The 25,791-nt window shown below is 37.8% G+C and overlaps 1 protein-coding gene and 1 pseudogene across 3 annotated transcripts in view; both read right to left on the bottom strand.

Annotated features, from left to right (window-relative positions):
* PCCA (propionyl-CoA carboxylase subunit alpha) overlaps positions 1 to 25,791 on the bottom strand; it is a 550,597-nt gene that overhangs the window by 464,200 nt on the left and 60,606 nt on the right. The window lies entirely within an intron of this gene.
* On the bottom strand, positions 24,225 to 25,017 carry LOC138143024 (high mobility group protein B1 pseudogene; annotated as a pseudogene).

Genomic DNA, 25,791 nt, shown 5'->3' with positions numbered 1-25,791 from the left:
ATAATTCTTTGCTCAACTTTAGTATATCACTCAGTTTTGGTCACTAGCACCCAGTTAGAGTCTATACTACTATATGTGAAACTTAATTATCTGTTCAAGACAATATATGACTAAGTTTTTTTTTAAATATTTATAACAAATGAAGAAGGCATAATGTGATTATTTCTTGGACATGCATCTGAGAAATGAAGGAACAAATGAAAAATTTTTTATTTAAGGGCTTATTATATTACAAGCCCTGTTCTAAGTCCTATGCTAAGTTAGTTCCTACCCTCAAAAGAGTTTATATTTCAATGGGGGAAATTGCATATAGTAAAGTTCTGTCCAGGGTAGATGGGGACAGGGGGCATTTTTGTTCATTTTTGTTTGAAAGTTATACATGAAGAGAGAAAAGGCAGTTAACATCCTATCATGGCAAATTTTGTGTGTGTGTGTGTGTGTGTGTGTGTATTTGTGTGTGTGCTGAGAACCTTAATCCCTTAGCATTAAGGAAGTTGTCCAGAAGTATAGCATGGCAAGAAGGCTTTCCAGAAGAATGTCTAGGAAGGCAATCAGGATGGTTAAAAGCCCTGAGTTCATCACATTTGAAGGAACTGGGGTTACAAACTATTTATCCTGGAGAAGAGAAGGCTCTGGGGGGGGACATGAAAGCACTCTTCAAGTATCTGAACAACAGATCACAAGGAGAAACAATCAGATTTTGGCAAACTTATCTTCTCAGTACCCAGAATGTCATAATGGAATTTCCATATGCCTAACTTCTACCACATAAGAAAACTAATAAAATGAACTGGAAAAGAAATGTTGCATTTCAGATAAAATACTGGGAAGATGCACAAATTGTTCTGGAGATGAGACAGAGAAGAGTCTCTCAGAAAAATATGAGAGGACCGGTTTAGAAGACAGCAATGACTGAGGTAATGATAGCTACAGGGCACCATGATCCATCAACTCACCAACATAAGAAAAGTTTTAGAATTATAAAAGGATTGTAACTGACAAAATTATAAATAAATTGACTGCTTGGATATTACAGGAACATGATGTAAGGACTGCTGGGTTCAGGTCTGAAAGAAAGTGGATTTTTTTAGTTTCAGTTCACAAAAGATGAGTTGTTGGCCACTGGAAAATTCTGATTTAAGGATAGAGAAGGTATAGGAGGTCAGAAAAACTATATAAGAAGCCAAAGGTACATCAGAGAAAAACTACGTAAAGAGACAGACGGGGGCAGCTAGGTGGCGCAGTGATGAAGCACCACCCCTGGAGTCAGAAGGACATGAATTCAAATCCTGCCTCAGACATGTGGTACTTAATAGTTGTGTGACCTTGGGCAAGTCATTTAACCCCAGTATTCTCACCCAAAAAATTAATAAATTGAGAAAGACAAAGAAACTAAGAGAATAAACTAAGGACAAGGAGTGTCAACTGCAAAATTATAAAGAAGAAGCATTGCTTCAAATATGAAATATGAGAAGACACATCCCTCCTTTCCTTTAAAGAGACAGAAGGTAACCAGGTATGGAATCCTTCAGATATTTTCTGATATTTTCAACGTACTGATTATTTTTTTCTTCTTCCTCTTTTTCTTTTAAAAGGGAAATTTATATAATTTCAAAACAAAGGATATCAATAAAATTTTTTTCTTAAAAAGAGTTAAAGGTATAACGGTGACTGTATCTTAGGTAAGCGCATTGATAAGGGCTCAGAAGCTATTGTGGTAAAAAGCAGAAAGGTATGTATCCTCACCACATGAAGATAATCCCTAGGACTGTGAGAAAAAGTCAGTGGTAGCCAAAGGGTTATGCTTGTAGCTAGCCTCATCATTTGAGCAATGGAGGAAGACATGCCAATATGAGGACAAGCTGGGGTGAGGGAGAAATAGAGAGAACCTACCTTTGTGGGAGTATCCAATACTACCCTCAAGGAAAAGAAGTCATCCTAGAAGTGTTTTATATTTCCTTTCACTGATGTTTTCACACACACACACACACACACACACACACACACACACACACAATTCTCCTCCATTCTACCTCCCTTACCCCAAAGAAAAGAATATTTTTGTTTCCCACCAATTCTGTGGCCTCTCTCAAGGTAATACTTAGGAAACTGGATTGAATGATATTTGGAAAAAAAAAATAAGTAGGTCAACACATTACTGAAAAACTTGGAAGACAGAAAGACAGCAAAGTACCTAGCAGAACACTCAAAGGCACTATCACAGAACACATGGTTAACTCACCATACAGTACTCACAATGAGCATAACCAAACAATGACAATAAAGATGACTGCACCATATGTGCCAACATCTGTTCCCAAGGATTAAGTAGATGAATTCTATGAAGATCGTGGCAAAATCCTTCAAATTACATCAACATATATTTTGATATTGATTGACTTCACACTGAAAATAACAGCTACAAAGAGAATAGCAAATCAAGAATCCAAGAAACAGGAAAAATATGTTATAGACTACTCAGGAGACTCATGGTTTTATGTTAGTAATACTTTTATCAATAAAGGTTCACAAAGCAACTGGATGTGGTAAACTCAGAAAAAATAATGAAAAATAAAACTCACCAATCCTTGGCCAAAAAATGTCTGCTAACTGGAGAATCATTTCAGAATCAGCTGTTTTTTGTTCAGTGAGATAATGAACTATACATAGCAAAGATCAACAGCAAGAAAAAATTAGAAGGATGAAGATAAAAGATGTGACTGCCTATGATTACAACTGTTCCAACTTGACAAATTTAAACAAGCCATTTGCTCCAGAAAATGGGAAATGGACAGAAATAAGGACACAATGACTATTATCCATTCTAGAAAATAATGTGAAACAAGAAAAATGTCATGAAACAGTTCATACCTAGGTATATTCACCAAAGAGGGACAGAAGGAAAAGCCCCACATACACACAAAAATATACAGAGCTACACTTTTTTCTGAGGCATGGGGCAGGGGTGGGGAATTAAACAGGGCAAAATGGCGGGCACTCATCAATTAGGAAATATTTGAATAGGTCTATCAACAAAACATTATAGAACCCATAGGAAATAATTATTAGAAATTTTAAAAAAAACATTCGAAACTATTCAAAGGTATGTAGACAACTAACAAAAATAGATTAAGACCAAAATCAATTCCCCAATAGATAAGTGATTAAAGACCATGAAGTCAGTCAATAACTATTTCTTTTTTTCTTTCCTTTTTTTTTTTTTTAAAGCAATCAGGGCTAAGTAACTTGCTCAAGGTTACACGGACAGTTATTTCTGGATGTGGTGCTGAGTGTCTGAGCCCAGGATTCAATCTCCAGGTCATCCCAACACTGGAGCCAGTGCTCTTACTCGCTGAGCCACCTGGCTGCCCCTAAACAATTGGGTATAAGTAATTTGCTCAAGGTTACACGCCAGGTGTTTCTGGGTGGGTGCTAAGTGTCTGAGCGCAGATTCGATCTCCAGGTTGTGCTGAGCCGGTGCTCTGATTTGCTGTGCTACCTGGCCGCCTCTCAATAACTATTTCTTAAGCACCTAAATGCTGGGGAAACAAAACGAGACAAAACAAACAGTCCATGCTATGAAAGAGTTCACGATCTAATATAGGAGACAAATAAACAAGTAAGTGCAAACATGCTATACACAAGATAAATAAAAAATCATTAAAAGAGAAGGAAGTTCCTAGAATTAAAAGGGTTGAAAAAGACTTCACATAGAAGATGGGATTTTAGTGGGGACTTAAAGGAAGGTAGGCTCTTTTTGTAGTGGCAAAGAAATGGAAACTGACAAAATGCCCATCAATTAGGGAATGTCTGAACAAGTTATGGAATGTTATTGTGCTATACGAAATGATGAGGAGGTGGATCACAGAAAAACCTGGAAAGGTTTACATTAACTTATGCTGAGCAAAGACAGCAGAACAACCAAGAGAACTTTGTACATAGTAACACTGTATAATGATCAACTATGACAGACTAGGTTCTTCTCAGCAATATAATGTTCTAAGACAATTCTGGAAAGGGGTGGCCAGGGAGGCTGTGTCATCAGAAGGAGAACAAGGTTCCAGTAAGAGCTGGCAGAGAGGAGTGGGAAGGGAAAAATTTAAGATGAAGGGAAGTTTACTGCCTATGGAATATGGCACTTCAGAGGACAGAGTGAAAAGGCTAGGTAAAGTTAGGGTGAAACTTTGGGGTGAAAGGGTGAAGGGATGGCAATAAGCAATAAGGTGGTAGGGAGTTTAGAACAGGGTTTGTATAACTGATCTACAGTTCTGAATCATTAGGATGTGAAGGGTATGATCAAGTGTGAAAATGTTCATCATTCAGTACAGAGCATCCCTCCTCTACCTTCAAAGGACAAGGGTAGCAAGAGATGGGAGACCTGAAGCCCTGAACCAACAAGCATCAAATAAAACTTTTTTAAAAGGGGAAACTATTAACAATATCGATCAAAAACAACACTGAAGGGGACAGCGCCATGATGGCAGAGTAAAAGCAGGAACCTGCTTGAGCTCCCACTCCAACCATCTCCAAAACCTGTAAAAATATGACTCTAAACAGATTTTACCACTACAGAACGAACAAAGTGAAAGAGAGAAACAAATCTCCCACTGAAGGCAGCCTGGCAAGCTGACAGGAAGATTCTACCATACCAGGCTGGGAGCCAAATCCTGCGTGAGCTGACCTGGGCCTGAGCCACAGCCCAGACTAGCCAGGCAAACTTCTGGTAGTTTCCAGACATTTCAACCCATAAGTGCCAAAAAGAAAGTAAAAGGTCAGTAGGGAACTCTGCTTGAACTGGGTGAGAGAAGAGCGTGGTCTGGCATGATGGCATGCCTGCCTCCAGAGCTCCTGGTCTGCAGATCATAGGGGGAACAAGCAACCATTCAGAGGGTAAATGCTCTTGCTCTGAACTGCTTGGATCTGGGTCCCAGTCTTCAGTGGCTGTCCTGGGATGAGGAATGCTAGCGTGCCAGAATTTGTGGCGGTTGTAGAGGGAACAGCTCTGAGAACAACTACAAAAAAACCCAGAAATTTGGGACACAGCTCTCTCCACTCTGCAAGCAGAGTTCTACCATGGCAAAGAGCTTAAAAGTCAAATAAATGGCTGGTGAGATGAGAAAATAAAGGAAGCACAATCAGACCATAGAATCTTCTTTTGGGGGGCAAAGAGGATCAAAACATAGAACCAAAAGAAGACAACAAAGTCAAAACTCCCACATGAAAAGCTTCCAAGAAAAATATGAACTGATCGCAGGCCATGGAGGAACTCAAGAAGGATTTTGAAAATCAAGTAAAAGAAGTACAGGAAAAATTGGGGAGAAAAATAAGGATGATGCAAGAAAATCACAAAAAGTGAGTCAACAGCCTGATTGAAGAAAATAACACCTTAAAAAATAGACTAACTCAAATGGCAACAGAGGCCCGAACACCCAACGAGGAAAAGAATCCATTAAAAAGCCAAAATGCCCAGATGAAAAAGGAATTTCATAAACTCACTGAAAGGGGTGGAGTCAAGATGGCAGAGTAGAAGTAGGACCTCCACATGGCTCCAGTTTCCACCTTCCCCAATCCATGTAAAAAAGGGACTCTGAAAAAACTTTAGAGCTGCAGAACCCACAAAATGACACAGAGAAGCTAACCTCCTGCTGAGGACAGTCCGGCAGGGCAGCAGGAATCAGCCAGCACAGCGTTCTGGGAGCCAAGCACAGCCCCACCGCAAGGCTTTATCCCCAGGGCGGGCCTGATCAGCGGGAGGGACCCCAGATTAGCAGCAGCTGTGGCCATTTCCAGATTTATCAACACACAGATGCGAAGGACAAAGTGAGAGGTCAGTGCAGTCTGGACTTGGGAACCCAGTAAGTGGTAGTGTGTAGCTTTTGCCGCCAGGGCAACAAGCCGCTGAGACAGCAAGGCACAGCAAGCCAGTGCCATGTGGCAGCTTCAGCTCCTGGCCTGCAGAGTGTAGGGGGACCAAGCACCAGTCTGAGGGGTAATTGCTCTTGCTTTAATCTGCTTGGATCTGGACTGCGGTCTAGGGTGGAGGTCCTAATACCTCCGATCTAATACCTCTGGGAACTGAGAAAACCCCATCGTTTTGGATGAAAGCTGCCCTGTCTGGTGGCAGAGTCCTACTGTGGCAAAAAGCCCAAAAGTCAAGTGACTCAGGAGCGACATGACCAGGCAAAGGAAACAAAGCAGACAGAAGATTCCAACATTAGGCTCCTATGTTGCGGACAAAAAGGAGAAATACATGGGACAGGAGGAAGACAGTAAAGTCAGAACTCCTGCACCAAAAGCTTCAAAGGAAAATATGAGCTGGTTATAGGCAATAGAGGACCTTAAGAAGCAGATAAGAGAAGTGGAGGAAAAATTGGGAAGAAAAATGAGAACGATGCAAGAAAATTATGAGATGAGAGGCAACAGCCTGACTGAGGAAAATCACACCTTAAAAAACAGACTTACTCAAATGGCAAAAGAGGCTCAATAAGGCAATGAGGAGAAGAATGCCTTAAAAAGCTGAATTTGCCAGATGGAAAAAGAATCTCAAAAGCTCAATGAGGAGAATCATTGCTTCAGAATTAGATTGGAGCAAATGGAAGCAAATGACTTTATGAGAAATCAAGATGCTGTTAAACAGATCCAAACACATAGCAAGCAAGAGCACTGGCCCCAGTGTCAGGATGACCTGGGGATTGAATCCAGGCTGAGACACTTAGCACCCACCCAGAAACACCTGGCCGTGTGACCTTGTGCAAGTTACTTAACCCCAATTGCTTAGAGGTGGCCAGGTGGCTCAGCAAATAAGGGCACCAGCCCCCAGTGTCAGGGATGACCTGGGAATCGAATCTGGGCTCAGATACTTAGCACCACACCCAGAAATAACTGGCCATGTAACTTTGAGCAAGTTACTTAACCCCAATTGCTTAAAAAAAAAAAAACAAATCCAAACAAATGAAAGAATAGAAGGCAATGTGAAATATCTCATGGGAAAAACCACTGACCTGGAAAATATACCCAGGAGAGATAATTTAAAAATTATTGGACTACCTGAAAGCCATGATCAAAGTAAGAACCTAGAAATCTTCCTCCAGGAAGTTCTCAAAGAAAACTGCCCTGATGTTTTAGAACCAGAGGGCAAAATAGAGGTTGAAAGAATCTACCGATCACCTCCTGAAAAAGATCCCAAAAAGAAAACTCCTAGGAATATTATAGCCAAGTTCCAGAATTCCCAGATTAAGGAGAGAATATTACAAGCAGCCAGGAAGAAACAATTTGAATATTGTGGAAACACAATCTGGATAACCCAGGATCTAGCAGCTTCTACACTGAGGGATTGAAGGGCTTGGAATACAATATTCTGGAGGTCAAAGGAGCTGGGATTAAAACCAAGAGTTACCTACCCAGCAAAACTGAGTATGATGTTTCAGGGGAAAATATCGTCATTCAGTGGAATAGAGGACTTTCAAGCATTTTTTTTAATTCAATTTTTAATTTATTAATTTGTTTGTTTCCTTTTAGTTTACAGGATTCAATTCCACAATTCCTTGAATTTCACATTTTGTCCCCCTCCTTCCAACTCCCCCCCATGGCGTCTTATAATCAAGTATAGGATCTGTAAATACTTTCACATTATACAATGGTCAGTTATAAGGATGGATTGTACCAGCTGGAATGAAAAATGGTAAAAAGGACATAAAATCAAATAAGAGAACAAAAAAGATCAGGTATTTTGCTTCCACCTGGATATAAATTTAGTTCTTTCTAGTTCTTTCTCTGGATGCACGTTTTTCTCTCCATCATGCGTCTTTTGGGATTGACTTATATCCCTGCATCGTTGAGAAGAGTCCAGTCTATCAAAGTTGGTCATCACACATATGTTGTGTCTGTAATTGTGTACAAATTCCTCCTGGTTCTACTCATCTCACTCAGGATCAGTTCTTTTAAGCCTCTCCAGGTAAATATGAAGACCGCCTGCTCCCCGTTTCTTATAGCGCAATAATATTCCATAACATGCATATACCACAACTTGTTCAGCCATTTCCCAATTGATGGACACCCCCTTAATTTCCAATTCTTTGCCACAACAAAAAGAGCTGCTATAAACATTTTTGTACATATGGGTCTTTCTCCCATTTCTTTGATCTCTTTGGGATATAACCCTAGGAGTGGTATTGCTGGATCAAAGGGTATGAAAGTATTTATAGCCCTTTGGGCATAGTTCCAGATTGCTTTCCAGAAAGGCTGGATCAGTTCACAACTCCACCAACAATGCATTAGTGTTCCTGTTTGCCCACATCCTCTCCAGCATTTGTCATTTTCCTGTTTTGTCATCTTAGCCAATCTAACTGGTGAGATGTGGTACCTCAGAGTTGTTTTGATTTGCATTTCTCTAATCAATAGTGAATTAGAGCATTTCTTCATGTGCTTATAGATAGCTTTAATTTCTTTCTCTGAAAACTGCCTGTTCATATCCTTTGACCATTTATCAATTGGGGAATGACACTTTCAAGCATTCTTGATGAAAAAACAAGAGTTGAATAGAAAATCTGACATTCAGATACAAGAAGCAAGAGAAGCATGAGAAGGTAAACAGGGGAAAAAAAATAAGGAACTTATCAAAGTTGAACTATTAACATTCCTACATGGAAAAACAGTAATTGTAACCGATGAAACTTTTCTCAGTAGTTAAAGGGAATAGAAATATATATATATATATATATATATATATATATATATATATATATATGTGTGTGTGTGTGAGGATATATGGGCATATGAATACATATGTGAATGTGTGCATATATGTTTACAGGTATACATAGATAGAGGGCACAGGACCAATTTAACAGGAAGGGATGATACTTAAAAGGTGAAATTAAGAGGTGAGAGAGGAATATAATGAGAGGAGATGGGGAGAGACAGAATGGGATAAACTATCTCATATAGAAGAGGCAAGGGAAAATGGTTACAATGGAGGGGAAGAACAGAAAGGTAAAAGGGAATGGATCAACCTTATTCCCATTAAATTTGGCTTGAGGAGGGAATGAAATATACACTAAATAGGGTATATCACCCTCCAGGAGAGTAGGGGGGTAAGCGGATGAAAGGGGGTAAGATGGAAGGGAGGGCAGGCTGGGGAGGAGGGAAGTTGGAAGCATCCAATTTTGAAAAGGGTCAGGATCAAAGTAGAGAATAGAACAAGTGGGAGGGGGAATAGGAGGGAGGGAAATATAGTCAGTCTTTTACAATATATCTACTGTGTTATTGTTTTGAATTAGCCACACATGTACAACCAATACTGAACTGCTTATCTTCCCAGTAAGGGTGGGTGACAAGGGAGGAAGGGAATGAATCTGGAATTCAAAGTTTTAAAATCAAATATTCAAATATATATACTCTTTTAAATGTAATTGGGAAATAAGATATATAGGCACTCAGGCATAGAGATCCACTGGAAAAGTTGAAAGGGGTATGGGAGAAAATATGGGAGAGAGCAGATTGGAGGAGGGGATATCCTGTGGGACTGTTATTTTGGGGCGGTAGGTAGGGGAAAAACAGGGAGAAAATTTGTAACTCAACATCTGGCAGCAATGAATGATTTAAATCAGAAGTTAATAAAGCATTTGAAAAATAAAAAAAAATAAACTCACTGAAGATTATAATTCCTTCAAAATTAGACTGGAGCAAATGGAAGCTAATGACTTTATGAGAAATCAAGATGCTATTAAACAGATCCAAACAAATGAAGAAAATAGAAGGCAATTTGAAATATCTCATTAGGAAAACCATTGACCTAGAAAATAGATCCAGGAGAGATAATTTAAAAATTACTGGACTACCTGAAAGCCATGATCAAAAAAAGAGCCTAGAAATCATCCTTCAAGAAAATTATCAAGAAAAATTGCCCTGATATTCTAGAACCAGAGGGCAAAATAGAAATTGAGGGGTGGCTAGGGGGCAGAGTGAGTGAAGCGCCAGCCCCAGAGTCAGGAGGACCCGAGTTCAGTTCCAGCCTCAGACACTTAACACCCAAACCAAAAAAAAAAAAAAAAACTAGCCGGGTAACTTTAGGCAAGTTACTTAACCCCAATTGCCCTTCAAAAGGCAGGAAAGAAAAGAAAGAAATTGAAAGAATCTACTTGGGGTGGCTAGATGGTGCAATGAATAGAGTACTGGCCCTGGAGTCAGGAGGACCTGAGTTCAAATCTGGCCTCAGACACTTAACACTTACTAGCCATGTGACCTTAGGCAAGTCACTTAACCCCAATTGCCCTGCTTTCCCCCTCCAAAAACCAAAAACCAAAAAAAAAAAAAAAAGAATTCACTGGTCTCCTTTTGAAAAAGGTTCCAAAAAGAAAACTCCTAAGAATGTTATAGCCAAATTCCAGAATTCCCAGGTCAAGAAGAAAATATTACAAGCAGTCAGGAACAAACAATTTGAGTATTGTGTAAACACAATCACGATAACACAAGACCTAGCAGCTTCTACATTAAAGGATGGGAGGGCTTGGAATGTGATAGTCTGGAGGCCAAAGGAACTAGGACTAAAACCAAGAATCACCTACCCAGCAAAATTGAGCATAATATAATGTTTCAGGGGAAAATATGGTCATTCAATGAAATAGAAGAGTTTCAGGCATTCTTGATGAAAAACCAGAACAGGAAATTTGACTTTCAAATACAAGAAGCAAGAAAAGCATTAGAAGGTAGACAAGAAAAAGAAATCATAAGGAACTTATTCAAGTTGAACTATTAACATTCCTACATGGAAAAATGTTCATTGTGACTCATGAGACTTTTTTTAGGATGAGGATAGATGAAGGGAATATATATATATATATATATGTGTGTGTGTGTGTATGTATGCATATATATGCATAGGAGGATGTATGTGTGTACATATAAATATATATGTGTGGGTGTATATATGTGTGTTCAAGTATACATAGCTAGAGGGTACAGAATGAGTTGAATAGGAAGGGATGATATTTAAAAAATAAAATTAAGAGGTGAGAGAGGAATATATTGGGAGATAAAGGAAGAGATAGAATAGGGCAAATTATCTCATATAAAAGAGGCAAAAGAAAACTGTTACAATGGAGGGAAAGAGCAGGAAGGTGAAAGGGAATGAGTCAACCTTATTCTCACTGAATTTGGCTTAAGGAGGGAATAACATACACACTCAATTGGGTATCTTACCCTACAGGAAAGTAGGGGGGAAGGAGATGAAGGGGGCAGGCGATAATAGAAGTGAGGGCCGACTGGGGGGAGAGGGTAGTTAGAAGCACACACTTTTGAAAAGGGACAGGGTCAAAGGAGAAACGAGAATAAGTGGGAGGCAGGATAGAATGGAGGGAAATATAGTTAGTCTTTCACAATATAACTACTATGGAAATGTTTTGCATAACTACACATGTACAACCTATATTGAATTGCTTGTCTTCCCAGTAGGGGTGGGTGAGGAGGGAAGAAGAGAAAGAATCTGGAACTCAAAGTTTTAAAAACAAATGTTAAAAAAAATTTAGTTTTTACATGTAACTGGGAAATAAGATATCCAGGCACTGGGGTATTGAAATCCATCTTGCCCTACAAGAAAGTTGGGGGGGGGGGGAAGAATGGAGGAGGATATAAGAGAGAACAGATTGGGGGAAGGGATATTCAGTAGGCTTAGTATCTTGGGGTGGGGGCAGGGGAGAGACGGGGAAAAAATTTGTAACTCAAAGTCTTGTGGAAATGAATGTTGAAAACTAAAAGTAAATAAATATATTTTTTAAAAGAACAACACTGAAGATTCATCTTATACATAGCAAAGAGAAAGTGATGACAAAATACAGCAATATTCAATGTTAGAGAATTCCAAGCATGAAGGACAGGCAGTAAAAATCCACAAACAGAAGAGTATCCTGTTTGAGGAACAGTAAGGAAGACAGTTTCAATGGATCACAGAGTACGAGGAGAACAAGATGTAAAAAGACTGGTAAGCCAGAAAGGAGCCAGGCTTTAAAAGCTAAAGAGGATTTTATAGTTGATACGAGATATAAGAGTCACTGAAGTTTACTGAACAGCAACATCATCAGATCTGGGCATTAGGAAAATTGGTTTGACAGAATATACGGTGAGGATGGACTAGAGTGTAAAGAGAGTTGAAGCATGAATATCAACCAGAAGGCTATTGCATGAGATGGTAATGCCAAAGGAGAGAAGAAAATGCATATAATAGAAAGAAATAAGCAAAGTGTGTCAAGTAAGCAATTAAGTTTTTCATGTCCTCAGATTCAGAGAATTATTTTCTTTTCTTAAACTTTAACGACTAGGAAATAAGTAAAACCAAGTAAGCTTTTAGTTGCTAATAAAAAAAACCTCAAAAGTTACAAATTATTCATTCCAACAACTATTAAAATATATTTTCTCTCAGGTAAAAAGATAAGTATTTCCCCCTAATCCAGTAATCCTGTGTATATTAATACGAAAAGGACAATGGAAAATAATCGAACATCTCCCATATAACATTCGATTTACCACTTTTTGTTCTGTCATACTGATAGAAGTGGAGAAAGTAGGAATTATATTGCCTTACAGATGATTCTTATTGCTCTGAGGATGGTCAGTCTATATATTTCAATATTTAAATGAAACCATGATCTCAGGCATTCCTTCTACTAACAGAGATCATAACCTTTTTATTATGACTTCTTATCCTACCAAATTTTTCTTCTCTTAAGTCCTGCTCTCCATAGAGAATCAACCTTGTAGGTCTTCCTCCAAATATTTTAACATTTTAGTTCTCAAGAAGCCCTGATAATTGTACCCCAACCTCATTACATGCACTGTCCATTTTTCTAATTTTTCTATTCTTACTATATAGCTCTTAAATTATGGCCTTTAAGTTATTTCTTATGAAAACTTCATTGTTGTAATAAGCTGTAGTCTTTTTATACAACTACCACGTTGCCCTTTGGGTCACACACAAGTTTGATTTTTTGGCAATAGAGGTGGCATTCCATGATTCATAACAATTTACCTCACTGCATGTAGTAGAAACAGTACCTACTAGGATCCCTGCCACATAGTTAGAGTAGGGTTTTTGTAAGGCCCTACAAAATTCAGGATGGGCTAGTGTTTAATTAAAAGGTACTGAAATTATCTTTGACACTTGGATAGGTGTAGGCCACTCCTATGTCAGTCATAACCTAGGGACCAAGTGTGAACTCCTGTGTAGGAATAGTAAGGAGCCTATCATAACACCAACACACCCCCATGACCAACTCAGATGTAGAGAAGTTTCATCCAATGGAATATACTATATGCTTACTGAGTATTCATCAAATACTATGGCTAAGTAAGCTTCCTTTTATTAACTATTAGATGGTCTATAAATGCCTCACTATCTTCCAAGTCTGAATCTGAACACCTAGACCAGTCTAAGTCATGCCTGTTCTACAATACCAAGGGAATAATGCAGTTAAAAAAAGATGGTTTTGCATGTCAGAAATTAGCCTGGAAACAATGAAGATGCAGTATTCCCAAGGTCCTAAGTAGACTCCAGTCACAGAAACTTCACCTGTTCAATTCTAGGTCCAGCTCACTCTCTACATGTAGTGACTATTCAATATGTAGATACTGAGGAACTAATGAACTGCAAATCAACTGAAGGTCACATTCTGAACAATATGCAATCTTCATCCATTTAGCATTTTCTGCATAGACTATATTACATTATAAGAGTATACTCTTCAAAAAAAAAAAGAGTGTTCTCTTCAAATAGCTGAGAATCATGTTTGAACAAAGTCCTAAACCAGGGGTGGGGAACCTGTAGCCTCAAGTGCAACCCTTTGACTGAATCCAAACTTCACAGAACAAATCCCCTTAATAAAAAGGATTTGTTCTATAAAACTTGGATTCAGTCAAAAGGTTCCACCCAAGAACCCAGAAGGCCACATGTGGCCTTGAGGCCTCAGGTTCCCCCCCATTTTTGGACTTGATGCAATCAATTCAATGTAATCTAAAAAGACCTGGAAGAGTACTTGGAAGACCTCACCATTTAATGGGAACTTCTCTTCCATCTCTAATGCTACTATAGAAAGCTTAATTATTCTTAGTGAAAGCCAGGTCATTCCAAGAGCTAGTGAAAGTGGAAGGAAAAGATACAGAAGGCCTCTTCTATTCTGACTTTGCATTGTCACATACCTATGCTTTTGTTTTTACATCCTGTCCAATATGCATGTGTAACACACTTTGCTGAAGGACATTTTAAGGTGTATTCTGCTCTACCAAGTCAAAAGTGTTTGGTTTTACATGAACACACAACAGACCTTATATTTTCTAGAACTTTCAATTATGTGATAGTGATGATGTCGTCTTTAATAGGAAATAGTACAAAAGCACCTATACAATCTTCCAATATTTTCATCAGGGATATCCTAGATCATGTGAAGATCATGTTCAAGACTTCATTAAAGTTGAGTAAGTAAATACACATTTCAAAAGCTGCGGTTGTCCTTATCTATTTTAAGTAAATAATGTCATCTGTGATTTTTCCTTGTTTTCTTAGTAACATTCCTGAAGTATCTTCAAAATCAATACCCTAAGGCATTCAAAAGCATTTCACCTTCAGGATACATTTTTTCTATGTCTATGGAATCTGGTCAATCCACTCTCTCTATTAATTTCTTAAATCATATTCTAGATTACAAATGTAATGGCTTCACTAGTATATAAGATAATGAATTACTGTCAAATGATGATGATGATGAATCACCACAGAAACACAGGCAAATTTATTCCATTTTTAAATCTTTTTTTCTTTTTTTGCCCTACTTCCAGGCTCAGCTATAGATGTCCTTGAAATGACCTACCTTCCCTGAAAATAATTTTAGGCTTTCTGTAGCATTGTTTTATATTCCACTACTCTTCTCTGTTTATCCCATTCACACATATTACATTCCAGACTGCTACATTTCCTGTTCTCAAAATTCATTAAGCATCTCCTGCCTCTATGCCTTTGCATCAGTTGTCTCACAAAGCTGGCATGCAATCCTTGCTCAACGCTGCCTTCTCAAAACATGACCTTTTCTGAAAGATAAGCTCATGTGGCTAAGGGAAGCCTTGCTTGATCCTGTAGTTATTAGTGTTTGCTACTTCCTGACTTATTAAGTGTTCTCCTCCAGTTCCCCTAGAAATTACTCTGTATTTATGTTGCATACATTCTTCATATACTTATCTGTGTGCGTGCTCTTTTCTCCTAGTAAAACACAAGTTCCCTGAAAGCAGGAAATGTCTTGGTTTTGCTTCTCAACTATTCAACAAGCATCTACAAATCATTTATCACATGTCAGGCATGGTGAGAAAATAAGCCCTTAGGGTACACAGAAAGGCACAATGGTCTAAGGCACATAACACTTGGCAGTGTTCAAGAAAAAAAAAAAGAAACTTGACCGGATTATTCCTCAATTATTAGGTATGTTTATGTCCATATTTTGCACTCCCTCCACAAAAGCTCAACAACCTAAGAAAGCAGCAACAGGACCACCATAGAACCTTCCCCATAGAAGTATACAAAGTTCAACTCTATCTCAAATCTGAAGTAGGGAAGTAGTATGTAAGAATGACCAAATAAAAAAGATCTCAGAATAAACAGATATGAGGATGATAGGGAGACTCAAGACACAAACACTGAAAGAATAACTTCAAAATAAAAAAAGACTCAAAGAAAAAAGCAAATTTGGTAAAAAAAAAAAAAAAAAAAGCAACTAGACTTCTTGGAAGAGACAAAGCAAGAGTTTTGAAAATGTTTTTATAAATGAAATGAGGGGACTAGAAGGAAAAACTGGATAAGAAATGAAGACCATGGAAGAAAAATTGGAACAACTTGGGACAAGACGTATAAAACCTTGCCCAAGGAATTCCACTAAAAATTAGAATCAAATTAAATCAATGACACCACAAAATAAAAAGAATCTCACTGCTTCATTCTCCTAGGGCAATAAGGAAGGCAACTAGTTTGGAAGTAATCCTAGAGTGAAAATAGAAAAAAAAATTAAATGGTTTATACCTTATAACAACTTATTGTTAACCCTTCTTTGATCATCTTAGATCAGATTCCCAAATAAAGGTGTTGAAAAAAAGGCTGTAAAAATGTAAGGAAACCTAAATTACATTCCAGTTGCAGAAATGTATTAGCTGTGTAATCTCAGGGAAGTTATCTTATCTATATTTCCTCCAGTTTCCTCATCTGTAAAGAGAAATATAATAATGGTACCCACCTCCAAGGGCTATTGTAAGATCAAAATAATATGATGATTTTAAGTGCTTAAAACAGTGACTGTCATATGCTAACCACTACATTATTGCTATAAGTGAATGTTCCAGTTATCAGGTTCCATAACTGATAACTATAAAGGGGGTTTAAAATGTCAAAGATAATAAGATCAATTATTTTTTACATGTGATAAGCTGGAAATGCAACTGATATTATCAGAAATTACATGATATTGTTTATATTACTGAATTTCTAAATTTTCTTATATTGCTAAATTTGAAAAATCATTCTAACAGAAATGCTGGTAGACAAAACAACTATTTAATCTGGATGCTATTAACACATGAGTTAGGCTTTTAAAAGGATGTGATTAAAAACGGATATTTGAAAACTTCAACATTTAATGAGGTATATTTTGATATAAAACAGATAAGTTTATAATAAGCGAATTTTCATTAAAAAATTGTTGGTCATTATGAAAGTATATAGGGTGGTTTAAAGATGTAGCTTCAACATATTAATTATGAGTCAACTATCAGATATTTATTGTATGTCTGAAGCACCAGAATATGGTTAGTGTTAATTATAAGGATTAATGAAATCTTAACTGTTAGGGAAACATCAGAAAAATTCAAGCTCTAAGTCATATAAGGTAAAAATTCTTGGGACTGTAATTTACCATTGTTTTGAGCTCTGATTACAGGTACAGTTGTCTGATTTGTCATGAAATCAATAGTAGAAAATGTCATGAGATTCAGTCTGGGAATTGCTAAAGGCAGACAGATGTTTGTGCCTGGGAAAAGTTTTTAGGGACAACTTTAGCATGGCCCAAGTTAGGAGCCTTCTGACTTTATTTCTCTATTGTGCTATTTCCTTTCTGAAACATCCCCATTTAGTTAATCCCGAGTCTTCTTTTTAATACCTTGTCACTATATATTTACTGTCAGATATGACTCATGGCTGGAATCAAAGAGCACAAAGGAAGTTTTCCCCTATTACAATAAACAACACTGTTATAACTATGTCTATCTTTTTCCTTTGATAACAAATTGCCATAATCAAGAAGATTTGTAAGTACACTACTAAATCTATTAAGGAATAGACTGATACTAGAACATCTCTGAGTTACTATAATAGGATGCAAGCATGAACATCTTACAAATTTAATTTGTATTTGTGGTCAAATTATAATATAAGGATGATTATCTTCCTAAGGGGGAAATGATTAGACAAAATAATAACACAAAGACGAAATGCAAAAAAAAGTTTTCTAATTAAATAGAATAGTAAATTCTGAGAAACCAACAGGATTAGACTATTTTCTCTAAGAACTATATGCATATGATTAGCTTCCAAATTTATCTATCATGAAAATACAGATTTTGAATATCTTTTAATAATAAATTCTCAAAATTGGATTAAGGATTTTACATATAAATCATGTTGATAATGGTAAAGAAAGTGAAATTATTTTCCCATTTATAAAATATCTAATAATTTTAAAAGCAGAAAAGTTAATTTTATAGTTGGACCCTCATAAATTTTTTAAAAGGTTCTTCTATCGGGTACAGGATTGAGCTAAGTATAGAAATAGCAAATGATAATATAAACTGAAATTCTCTTAAGTTTCAAAATTGGAGATCCAAATTTAAGTAATTGTACTAAATTATACTAAATCAGAATTATCTAGGAACCTCTAGATTTGGACCCAGAGAAGCAGAACCTTCTTTAGAGCTATCCTGGGAATAAAAACTATTGTCCAAGAAAAGATATGCCTACATAAGACATCTGGGACTCAAAATGATCAAAAGAATGAAAAAAATAGAAGAAAATTCAAAGTATCATTTCAAAAACAATTGACCTGGGAAATAGATCCAGGAAAAAATTTTAGAATCACTGGACTATGAATGAACACCATGGCCAAAAGAAGAGCCTAGGCATCATGCTTTGAGAAACCTTAAAAAGAAAATGCCCAGATTTCTTACAACCACAGTACAAATTAGAAAACAGAAAGAATACACTATTCATCTTCTGAAGGAAACTGAGAACTGAAAACTCCCAGGAAGAACCAAAAATCAGAGTTTCTAAGTCAAAGAAAAAAAATCACTAAAAGCACCCAGAATGAAAGAGTTCAAATAACAAGGACCCAAAGTCAGGATCATACAAGATTTAACAGTCACCAAAAAGGAGTATTGAGCTTGGAATATGATATTCCAGAAGGCAAAAGAAATAGACTTATAGTCAAGAATAAGTTCCCACCACATCTACATATAATCCTAAGAGGGAAAAATGAACCTTTAATAAAACACAGGACTGAGGGTAGAGCCAAGATGGCAGAGTAAAGGCAAGGACTTGCCTGAACTCTCCCCGAACCCAGAAAGAGACAGAATGAAACAAATTTCCAGCATGAGACAACTTGGAAGGTCATCAGGAAAGGTCTGCTGCACCAGGGTAAGAGAGGAGCACCGTCCAGCACTGGCCATGCAGACTGGGGCTCCAGAAAACCCAGGGCAGCAGGCCACAGGGTGACTGAATCAGTGGCAGCAGTAGCAGTTTCCAGACCTCCAAACCACAGACACCAAGGACAACTTAGAAGGTCAACAGGAAATGTCTGTCACACCTGGGTGAGAGAGGAGCACAGTCCAGCACAGTCCAGCACAGCCCCAGTCACAGGAAATCAGGAACAGGTGAGGAAATCAGCAGGGGTAGCCACAGCAGCAGCAACTGCTCTGGAGATCAACCCACAGATGGTAAAGGGGTCAAAACAACTGGTCAGAAGGTGATTACAGGATCTTCTCCTAGCACTGAGGCAGGACTCCTGTTGTTGGCCATACTCAGATATGGGTCGCAGTCCTGGGATGAGGAGGCACACTAGCACAGCAGAGCTTGTGACCACCAGGGGGGTGGGGAGGAACCCTCTTCACAGTTCCAGGGTAGAAAAGAGTGCTTGTGATATTATATCACAGACCACAGCACAGGCCAAGAGAGGAGTAAACACCTCTCATTATATCATATCACCTTGGAAGAACTGAAAACTTACAGGTCCCTAGAAGTATCTCTGAAAACAGCTACACAAAACCCCTGAATCTTGGGACAGCAAAGCCCTACATTGACAAAGAGTTAAAAACAAGTAAAAGGCTTAGGAAATGGGCAAACAAAGGAAAAAAAATTCTCATGATAGAAAGATACTATGGTGACAACAAAGATCAAAACAGATAGAAGACAATAAAGCCAAAGCTTCTACATCCAAAACCTCCAAGAAAAGTATGAATTGGTCTCAGATCATGGAAGAACTCAAAAAGGATTATGAAAATCAAGGAAGAGAAGCAGAGGAGAAACTGGGAAGAGAAATGAGAATGATGCAAGAACATCATGAAAAACAAATTAACAGCTTGGTAAAGGGGACACACAAAAAATACTTAAGAAAATAACCTTAAAAAAACAGACTAACCCAAATGGCCAAAGAGGTCCAAAAAGTCAATGAGAAGAATGCCTTAAAAAGCAGAATTGGCCAAATGGAAAACAATTCCTTAAAATTTAGAATGGAGCAAATAGAAGCTAATGACTTTATGAGAAATCAAGAAATAATAAAACAAAAACAAAAGAATGAAAAAAATTGAAGACAATATGAACTCTCTATTTTTTTTCCAAATGCTTTATTAACTTCTGGTTTACATCATTCATTTCCACCAGATTTTGAGTTACAAATTTTCTCCCTGTTTTTCCCCTACCCACTGCCCCAAAACAGTGGTCCACAGGATATCCCCTCCTCCAATCTGCTCTCTCCCATACCCCATTCATCTTTTCCAGTAGGGCATGATGGATCTCTATGCCCCAGTGCCTGTATATCTTATTTCCCAATTACATGTAAAGTGGTATTAATAATAGTATATATAAATTTTTAAACATTTATATGAAAACAACTAAAATTTATAGAAAAACAACAGACCTGGAAAATAGATATGGGAGAAAGAATTTAAAAATTTTTTGGACAAGCTGAAAGCCATGAGCAAAAAAAAAAAAGAGCCTAGACATCATCTTTCAAGAAACTAACAAGGAAAACTGCCCTGATATTCCAGAACCATAGGGTAAAATTGAAATTGAAAAATTTCTTTCACCACCAATCACTTCCTGAAAAAGATCCCAAAATGAAAACTCTAGGAACAATACAGCCAAAATCCAGATCCCCCAGGTCAAAGAGAAAATATTGCAAGCAACCAGAAAGAAATAATTCAAGTACCATGGAGCCACAGTAAGGATAACACAAGACTTAGGAGCTTCTACACTGAAGGATAAAGGGCTTGGAATAAGACATTCCAGAGGGCAAAGGAGCTAGGACTACAACCAAGAATCACCTACCCAGCAAAACTGAGTATAAAAATAAGACATTCAGTGAGATGGAGGGCTTTCAAGCACTCTTGATAAAAAGACCGGAGGTGAATAGAAAATTTTACTTTCAAATACAAGACTCAAGAGAAGCATAAGAAACGTAAACAGGAAAGAGGAATCATATGGGACTTATTAAAGTTGAACTGTTTACCTTCCTATATGAGAAGATAATATTTCTAACTCAGAAGATCTTTCTCATTATTAGGATAGTTAGGAGTATATATAGACAGAGGGGACAGCTGTGAGTTGAATATGAAGAAATGATATTTTAAAAATAAAATTAAGGAATGAGAGAAGAAGGTACTGGAAGAAAGAAAGGGAGAGATAGAAGAAGGTAAATTATCTCACATAAAAGAGGCAAGAAAAAGCTTTTACAATAGAGGGGAAGATGGGGGAGATAAGTTTGAGGGAATCAACCTTACTCTCATCAGAAATGGCTCAAAGAGGGGATAACATATACATTCAATTGCGTACAGCACTCTATCTTACCCTACAGGAAAATAGGAGGAGAAAGCAATAAGAGAATGGGGGGGGGGGGGTGTTGACAGAAAAGAAGTCAGATGGGAGGGGTACTCAGAAGCAAAACACTTTTTTTTTTGCTTTTTTGGGAGGGAAGGGGGAAGGTAGGGCTATTGGGGTTAAGTGACTTGCCCAAAGTCATACCGATAGTTTTGTGTTAAGTGTCAGAGGCCAGATTTCAAATGAGGCCCTCCTGACTCCAGGACTGGTGTTCTATTCACTGTGCCACCTAGCCGCCCCGGCAAAACACTTGTGAGGAGGGACAGGGTAAAAGGAAAGAAAGAAAAGAATAAACTGGGAAGTGGTGGGTGGGGGAATAGGATGGAGGGAAATACAGTTAGCAACAGTAACTGTGAAAAAAAAATATGAAGCAAGTTTCTCTGATAAAGGCCTCATTTTTCAAACATAAAGAGAGCTGTGTCAAATTTATAAAAATAAGAGCCACTACACAACTGATAAATGATCAAAAGACTTGATCAGTTTTCAAGTGAAGTAATCAAAGTAATCTACACCCATATGAAAAAAATACTCTAGCACATTATTGATTGGAGAAATGCAAATTAAAACAATTCTGAAGTACTACCTCATACTTACTAGACTGGCTTAATAGGACAGAAAAGGCAAATAACAAATGTTATCATTACCCTTTGCCTAGACTGCCATCAATAGATGCTAATTGGTCTCACTGCCTCAAGTCTCTCCTCATGCCATTAATTTTCCACTAAACTGCCAAAATAATCTTCCTAAAGCAAGGTTCTAACCAAATCACCCCTCTGCTGAAGGAGACCCAGCAGCTCCTCATTAACCTCCAAGATCAAAGACAAATGCTTGTGTTTGGCATTTAAAGGTCTTCATAACTTGGAGCCTTCCTACCTTACCAGCCTCCTTAAATACCTCTTTCTCCCTCTCCATGGATTCTAACAGCTAGCTACACTGACCCATTTGTAGTTAGTTCTTCAACTGCAACCACACTCCAAGGTCACAAAGCTAGCAAGTGTCTGAGATCATATGTGAACTTAGGTCATCCTGACTCCAGGTCCAGCCCCTTATCCAGTGCACCACCTAGCTGCCTCACTATTAAAAAGAAATCTCCATGGGGCGGCTAGGTAGCGTAGTGAATAGAGCACCAACACTGGAGTCAGGAGGACCTGAGTTCAAATCCAGTCTCAGACACTTAACACTTACTAGCCATGTGACCTTGGGAAAGTCACTTAAACCCAATTGCCCTGTGTTCCCCCTTCCAAAAAACATAAAAAGAAAAGAAAGGAAAAGAAAACTCCTTGAAAGCAAGAACTGTAGTGTTTTGTTTTGTTTTGTTGAGGAAAGGGGGCATCTTTCTTTGCATACCTAGCACACAGAACAGTATATGGCACATAGCAAATGTTTAATGCTTGTTAAATAATTGTTGACTGGCTGATTTGCCCCAGATTTACACTTCTAGCATGTGTGAGACATGATTCAATCTTGGGACTTATTGGCTGCAAAGCCAACACGCTTCTTCTTCCTATGTATCAACTCACTGGTCAATGTACAAAGATCACAATTTTAGGAGTTATGGCTAAAAAGTTCATCACCTAGTAGCCAAGCTACAGCTAATGGACTTTTCACTCAAAAAAGAAAAATCTAGACTGACTCAGACAATATTTCCCATAGACAAGAATAGTGGGACCTTTAAAAAGCAGTTTTGTCAAGAATTATAGAATATTATATACAGTCGAAATAATTTTAGCAAAGTAGCAGAATATAAAGTAAATCCACATAAACCATCAGTATTCCTATATATCATAAAAGGTTCATTTTACCTCACACAGAGGAACATATACCTTTTCAGACTCTACCCTTACCTGTTATCCAGTCACCTGCCAAAATGATTTTTCATTTTAAACCACTAGTCTGATCATAGTCATCTACTCAAAAAACTCTAGTTGCTCACTATCACCTCCATGATCAACTTAAAAGTCCTATTTGTCATTCAAAGATCTTCATACCCTGCTCTCCATTCTTTTTCAGCATTCTTACACCTTATACTCCAAACTGCATATTCTATGATCCTGTGGTACTGGTCTCCTTATTCTACCTCAAATAAGACTAAATATCTACCAACTCCTGGCATTTTCACCAGCTGTCCACCATGGATTGAATGCTTTCCCCTCTTCATCCCCACCTCCTGACTTCCTTCAAGTGCCTGCTAAAATCCCACCTTCAACAAGAAGCCTTTATCCCAATCTCTCTAAAATCTAGTTCTTTTTCTCTACTGATTATTTCCTATTTATTGTGCATCTAGATTGTACATCTTGAGTGCTATATTGTCTCCTTCATTAGATTATAAAATCCTAAGTAAAATAACATCTTACCCTCAAAGTATTTACTTTCTATCCATGTTTATAAACAAATAGTCCTGATCATATCATTGAACTTCCATGGTATAGGAAGCAACCACTGGAACCCCCTGCTTTCTTAGTAAAATAACATCTTAAAAAACAAAAAAGATTATAGGCTCCTGAGTGGAAGGACTGCTTTTTGTCCTTCTTTGTAATCCCAACTCTTATCACAGTACTTGGCACACAGTAGGCACTTAATAAATGCTAACTGACTATGTATCATCATGGGCCAATTGATATAGAAGCTGAGAGAGGAAAGATCTATCAACTTTATTTTTTTTTAATAAAAAAAATGTATTTACTTAGAAGCATTCAGAATGTCAACAAAACAGCTGCAACTTTTTTTTTGTTTTTGCAATTACAATTAGTGGTATTCAGTTAACAGAACAACAATTATTTCATATGCTGCATCAAAGACAACTGAAGATGAAAATGAACTACATCCCCATATATAACTAATTTGTGCTGTGCACCAACAAGAACCTGCTTTAAATTTCCATGCCAATTTACAACCCCCATACTGTACCAGGCAAGGTTAGTGGCTATTGAAAATACCACTAAAGGACAGGGCTATCTAAAGACACATTCGGTAGTGTGTTAACTATACAAAAAAAGACACTGTACAGTTTAAAAACAAATCTTACACAGCCTTACATTTCAATTTTTTTTTCTTTAAAAGGAGTGAGTTGTGTACAGGGGGGTTAAATGCTTTATAGACAAGAAAAAAACTGCTCTAGAACCAACTTATTCATCGTCATCATCGTCTTCTTCATCTTCCTCATCTTCCTCCTCCTCCTTCTTTTTCTTGCTCTTCTCAGCCTTGACAACTCCTCCCTTTTTACCCACATCAGGTTTTCCTTTAGCCCGGTATGCAGCAATATCCTTTTCATACTTTTCCTTCAGTTTAGCTGCCTTCTTTTCATAAGGTTGCTTGTCATCTGCAGCAGTATTATTCCACATTTATCCCAGTTTTTTTTTGCCACATCTCCAATAGAAAGACCAGGATGCTCCCCTTTGATTTTTGGACGATACTCAGAACAGAATAAGAAAATCGCCGAAGGCGGCCTCTTCGGTGCATTGGGATCCTTAAACTTCTTCTTTGTTTCTCCTTTAGGTGGTATGTAGGTTTTCATTCCTCTTTCATAAGGAACCTTATCAGCCTTATAGCCATGTCCTCAAATTTCCCTTTCTCTTTAGCAGACATTGTCTTCCACCTTTCTGAGCATTTTTTAGAAAATTCTGAGAAGTTCACAGAAGCATCTGGATGCTTCTTCTTGTGTTCCCCTCGGCAGGTTTGCACGAAGAAGGCACATGAAGACGTTTTCCCCTCGGCTTCTTAGGATCACCTTTGCCCATTTTGATTACTTTCCCTCAGCGCCGCACAGAGTAGCCCAGTGCCCGTCCGGCTCTTACTTGCCCCGGCGCTGTCTCTATGGAGCTCAATGTACTGCAATCAAGATCTATCAACTTTAAAGAAAACACTATCTACCCATCTCACAATGTAATTTTTCCCAAAAGTTAAATAAAGCAGGATTTTGTAAAGGTATATGATGATAACATTTGTTAAGCAACCATCCCATCAAATAATTTGTCAGAATAAGCATATAACAATGTCACAAATAAAGGTCATCTTCATGAATTCAAATCCAATCTCAGACACTTACTAGCTGTGTGACCCTGGGAAAGTCACTTAACCTTATTTATCTCAGTTCCTTATCTGTAAAAATGAGCTAGAGAAGGAAACAGCAAACCACTCCAGTATATTTGCCAAGAAAACTCCAAATGGGGTCATGGAGAGTCAAATACAACTGAAAAGGGCTGAACAACAGTTAAAAAGTATCCCTCTTCCATTTAAAAATATAAATAATACTGTGTAGATTAAAATAAACAAACAACAAAGGGTAGAAGAACCCAAGTATGTCATTGGTGGTAACTGGTTCCCTAAAAAGACAACTTAGAAAAAGGATGGGGCAAATACACTCATTACTAAGCAAAATTACTGAGGGCAGCAAGGTGACACAGTGAATAGAGCACTGGCCCTGGAGTCAGGAGGACCTGAATTCAAATCCAGTCTCAGACACTTGACACTTACTAGCTGTGTGACCTTGGGCGAGTCACTTAACTCCAAATGCTTTGCCTTCCCCCCTTCAAAACACAAAACAAAACAAACTAAGCAATATTACTGAGAAGACTATCTGTACCTAGAAGTGGTACTCACAACTAAATACTGTGTTCATTTATCCA

This window comes from Petaurus breviceps, unplaced genomic scaffold (assembly GCF_028583685.1).
Source record: "Petaurus breviceps papuanus isolate PSGF00001 unplaced genomic scaffold, PetGlider_PUasm1.0 90625, whole genome shotgun sequence".
NCBI lineage: Eukaryota > Metazoa > Chordata > Mammalia > Diprotodontia > Petauridae > Petaurus > Petaurus breviceps.
The sequence above is the reverse complement of the archived record's forward strand: the minus strand, read 5'-3'. Positions and strand labels throughout refer to the sequence as shown.